Below are 5,352 nucleotides of genomic sequence, written 5' to 3'. Positions count from 1 at the left end.
AGAGTAGGGGATGGGAGAGAGGGGGAATGGGAATGTGTGTAAGAGCGATAGAGTAGGGGATAGGAGAGAGTGTGAGAGTATGAGAGAGAGTAGGGAATGGTAGAGAGTGCTCATATGGGATGGGGGAGAGAGAGAGAGTGAGGGAGAGTAGGGGATGGGAGAGAGTGTGAGAGAGAGTAGGGGATGTGAGAGAGAAAGTAGAGAGGGAGAGAGAGTACTTGAGAGAGATAGTAGGCGATGCAAGAGGGAGTGGGAGAGGAAGAGAGAGGGGGGATGGGAGTGTGTGTGACAAATGTAGAGAGTAGGGGATGGGAGAGGAGAGAGAGGGGGGATGGGAGTGTGTGTGACAAATGTAGAGAGTAGGGGATGGGAGAGGAGAGAGGGGGGATGGGAGTGTGTGTGTCTATGAAAGAGAGAGAGGGAGAGGGAGGGGGAATGGGAATGTGTGTAAGTGTGTAAGAGAGAGAGTAGGGGATGGGAGAGATTGTAAGAGTGTAGCTTGTATGAGATGGGAGAGACAGAGTGAGAGTAGGGGATGGGAAAGTGTGGGAGAAAGTAGGGGATGGGAGAGAGAGAGAGTGAGAGTAAGGGATGGCAGAGAGAGAGTAGAAAGGGAGAGAGATAACTTGAGAGAGAGAGAGAGAGAGAGGGAGAGATAGTAGGTGGTAGGACAAGGAGTGGGAGAGGGAGAGGGAGATATATGGGGGGATGGGAGTGTGTGTGACAGATCTAGAGAGTAGGGGATGGGAGAGAAGAGAGTGGGGGGATAAGAGTGTGTTTTTGTGAAAGAGAGAGAGTAAGGGATGGAGGATAGAGAGTAGGTGATGGAGGAGAGAGAGGATGGGAGAGGGGAGAGAGAGAGTAGGGGATGGAGGATAGAAAGTAGGTGGTGGGAGAGGGAGAGAGTGTGAGAGAGAGTAGGGGATAGGAGAGAGTGTGAGAGAGAGTAAGGAGAGGAAGATAGAGAGAGGGGGATGGGACTGTGTGTAAAAATTCTAGAGAGTAGGGGATGGGAGAGAGAGAGAGAGAGAGAGAGAGAGAGAGAGAGAGAGAGAGAGAGAGAGTCTATGAAAGAGAGAGAGTAGGGGATGGGATAGAGTGTGAGAGTTTGAGAGAGAGTAGGGGGTGGTAGAGAGATAGTACAAGATGGGAGAGAGTGAGAGAGAGAGGAGGGGGTGGAAGAGAGAGAGTATTAGATGGGAGAGATAGAGTGAAAGGATGCGAGAGAGTGTGAGAGAGAGTAGGGGATGGGAGAGAATATGAGAGAGAGTTGGGGATGGGAGAGAGAGAGTAAGAGTAGGGGATGGGAGAGAGAGAGTAGAGAGGGAGAGAGAGAACTTGAGAGAGAGATAGTGGGCAGTGGGAGAGGGAGTGGGAGAGGAGGAGAGAGGGGGGATGGGAGTGTGTGTGAGAGATCTAGAGAGTAGGGGATGGGTGTGTGTATTTTCAAAAGAGATAGTTTAGGGGATGGGAGAAGGGACAGAGAGAGTAGCCTAAGAGAGAGAGAGAGAGAGAGTAATGGATGGGAGAGACAGACTAGGTGGTGGGAGAGGGAGAGGGAGAGGGAGAGAGAGGGGGGATGGAAGTGTGTGTAAGAGAGAGTAGGGGATGGGAGAGAGTGTGAGAGAGAGTAGGAGGTTATAGAGAGAGAGAGAATAGGATGGGAGAGAGAGAGTGAGAGTAGGGGATGGGAGAGAGTGTGAGAGAGAGTAGGGAGAGGGAGATAGAGAGGGGGATGGGAATGTGTGTGATAGATCTAGAGAGTAGGGAATGGGAGAGAAGACAGAGAGGGGGTATGGGAGTGTGTGTGTGTGTGTGTGTGAAAGAGAGAGTAGGGGATGGGAGAGAGTGAGAGAGTGTGAGAGAGTAGGGGTGGTAAAGAGAGAGTACAGTATGGGAGAGACAGAGTGAAAGGATGGGAGAGAGTGAGAGAGAGTAGGGGGTGGTAGAGAGAGAGTATGGGATCAGAGAGATAGAGTGAAAGGATGGGAGAGAGAGAGTAAGAGTAGGGGATGGGAGAGAGAGATACTAGGCAGTGGAAGAGGGAATGGGAGAGGAGGAGAGAGCAAGGGGATGGGAGTGCATGTGAGAGATATAGAGAGTAGGGGATGGGAGTGTGTATCTATAAAAGAGAGTTTAGGGGATGGGAGAGTGGAGAGAGAGTAGCCCAAGAGAAAGAGACTAGGTGGTGGGAGAGGGAGTTGGAGAGGGAGAGGGGTGGGGAAGGGAGTGTGTGTAAGAGAGAGTAGGGGATGGGAGAGAGAGTAGGAGGTGGCAGAGAGAGAGAACAAGACGAGAGAGTGAGAGTGAGAGTAGGAGATGGGAGAGGGTGTGAGAGAGTAGGGGGATGGGAGAGAGAGATATAGTAGGTAGTGGGAGAGGGAGGATGGGAGTGTGTGTGAGAGATCTAGAGAGAAGGTGATGGGAGAGGAGAGAGGGTGAGAGAGAGTATGCAGTGGGAGAGGGAGAGTGAGACAAAGAGAGTAGGGGATGGGAGAGAGTAGGTGATGGGAGAGGGAGAGTGAGAGAGAGAGTAGGGGATGGGAGGGTGAGAGAGAGTATAGGGGATGGGAGAGGAGAGAGAGACTAAGAGAGAGTAGGGAGAGAGAGAGAGCAGGGACAGAGAGTAGGGAGAGAGAGTTGGTGGGATAAAGAGGGATTTGTATTGACATAGTGTGTACGCACTATAGTGTGTACATTCTTTATAGTGTGTACATGCTATAGTGTGTATGCACTATGTAAAATCACCCAAAAATGGTCAAAAAGTAACTTCAGGGCCCATTTCATTCATTCTCTTCTTTTGGTATGTTGTACATTCTATTATTCTAATAGAAATCATGGGTTTCAACATAGCAAAAACTATTTGAAGACTTTTTGAAGGTAGAAAACACCAAATTCAATCATTGGATATGTGATTTGAAGACTTTTTGAATATTCCTTGTATAGAAAAGGTTAGTGCAATCCTTTTTAAATATTGTTTGTTGATATATAGATACAAATTTGATTATAATTTAAAATGTTTAATATATAGTGAATTCATTGAATTTTGTATGTTTGAATGAAATATTATTTCAAAATGGTTAGAAATTTGACAAGTTGTTTGATATATATTGTGTATTCATTCAAATAATTGTAATTTTTATATTAATTTGAATAATTTGTAATTTACACATTGTAAGTAATTCAGATGTTTGAATAATTTGACATGTAGAAATCATCATAATGATAAGGAAGAAACCAAAAAATCAAACAAATGAAGATAGGGAGAGAGATTTGGCAATTAAAAGAGATAAAATGAAACTACTATGTGAACAAAGAAAATTGCAAGGCAATAATGAAAAATTGACTTTTGAAGAGGATCAAGAACCATTGATACAAAGAAACAAAGAGGAAGAATTGGAAAGAAAAAGAGAATGAATGAGACTATTACACTCAAGAAGATAATTAAATTGTGAAGCTACACCATCTTCCAATGTTGGAGTTATATCATCCTCTCATGTTGAAGAGGCACTAATTTGTAGATCCAATGATGCACACACTCCATCATGTCATGTTGAAGACACAACATCAACACATCAAGTAGGTGATATTCCATCTTTTGCATCTTATTGCCAAGGCACATCATCTTCAGTTCAAGGTATGCAATAAACTCAACCTAATGTTGATGTTCAAAATGTTGAGGGAATGGAAGAGATTATAACACCTTTTAGAATTTGTTTTAGAAGACAAAAATATTTTATTGATATTGTTACTAACATTTTGAAATCAATGCCTAACAAGTTTAGCAAGAGTACTTGTCAAAGAAAAGCTAATCATATGTGGAGATTATTTTTTGAAGAATTAAATATTAAAGGTCAATGCCAATTATTTGTTTTAATGATGAAGAATTTGAAATTTAGGCCTATCAGGAATATTCTTGGGCTAAGAATGATGGATGATTCAAATGGAAAAAGCATTGTAAAGAATCTAATGAGTGCTTATGAAAAAGTGGGTTCTAAATCATGCATCAAAGATAGTCATATCACAAGACAAGTACTTACATTGACAATAGTAAGTAGCCAAATGAAGAAAGCTCAACTTATGAGAAAGACAAGAAAAACATTAAAAATTGGTAGAGGTACTCTAAGGAGAGCTATGTTAAGGCATGAGAGATTGGAAGATCCAACAAAAAATGAGTTATGGACATTTAGCGGTAGACTACCATGAAATGATAAAGAAATTAGTGAAGCTTTGGAATCATTGATCAAATTTTTTTGGAAAAACAACACATGTGTTTCCCCTAATCAAAGAGATGTTGTAAGATAGAGGATTGGTAGCCAAAATCGCAACCCACATGTGAAACATTTTTTGGACTCAAATCAAACACAATTTTTTGCAAAATTTATTGGTGTGTATCCTCAAATTTGAATAAGTCAAAGATTTTTGGAGATGGGTAAAAATTTTTATGTCAAGATAGATCACATGCGCACAAATTGTTGTTGTAGGTGTTGGTCTAACTTTTTGTTCGATAGAAATCCTTTGTCCAGTTGTAGAAAAGTCAAATTTTTAATTTAGTGGTGAATAGGGTTTTTAGATAAGTCATCTGTTTGCTCCCCTTTTTGAAAATTTTATGAAAACCCTGCATTTCTTTCCATTCGTAAACTGTCGGGTGCAAAGTGTTTAAATTTTAAATTGGGTGAATATTCTTTTCCTTTTATATCTTCCGCACCCAAAGCTACTTTCCCTCTTAGATTTCTTGACCGTCCAATCTAAGTAGATCCACCATTGTCGTTTCCTCACTATGAAAACATGGGCAGTCTTTATGTATAGTGAAGTAGCGAGTGTCAGAAAATTTTGAGACGGGACCGCAAAATGAAGACACAACAGTCAAAAATTTGTCTTCTAACTAATCATTCAGTCACAGACACCTGGAAAATGCTGTCAGAGCTGAAGGAGGGACCTTATTAGAAAAATTTAGAGGTCAGCACCAGAATGAGTATCTTTTTGATACTTCGCTACCTCGTTATCAAAAATCTTGAGCATATCATTGTTAGTGAAGTGGCGAGATGTCACAAAATCAAAAGTACGATGGCCTCAAAATTTATCAGTAACTATGGTATGATCAAGTGGCATGACAAGCAATAATTTTTGTCAAAAGAAATTGATAGGAGCAATAATGATCTGATGGGTCCTTATATTTTATGGCACAAAGATTTATTAAATTTATCGGAGCTCACTACCTCACTATCAAAAAATTCCAGCATCTCACCATTAGTGAAGTAGCGAGGCACCGTAAAATCAATAGCCAGTGGGACCTCTAGTAATGTGGGATGATGAATAGGACTAAATTAAAGTCTTATAGGGTGCCAATAG

This window comes from Cupressus sempervirens, chromosome 6, assembly GCF_028749045.1.
Source record: "Cupressus sempervirens isolate cs-2001-9-10 chromosome 6, ASM2874904v1, whole genome shotgun sequence".
Taxonomy (NCBI): Eukaryota; Viridiplantae; Streptophyta; class Pinopsida; order Cupressales; family Cupressaceae; genus Cupressus; species Cupressus sempervirens.
Note: the sequence above shows the minus strand (reverse complement) of the source record.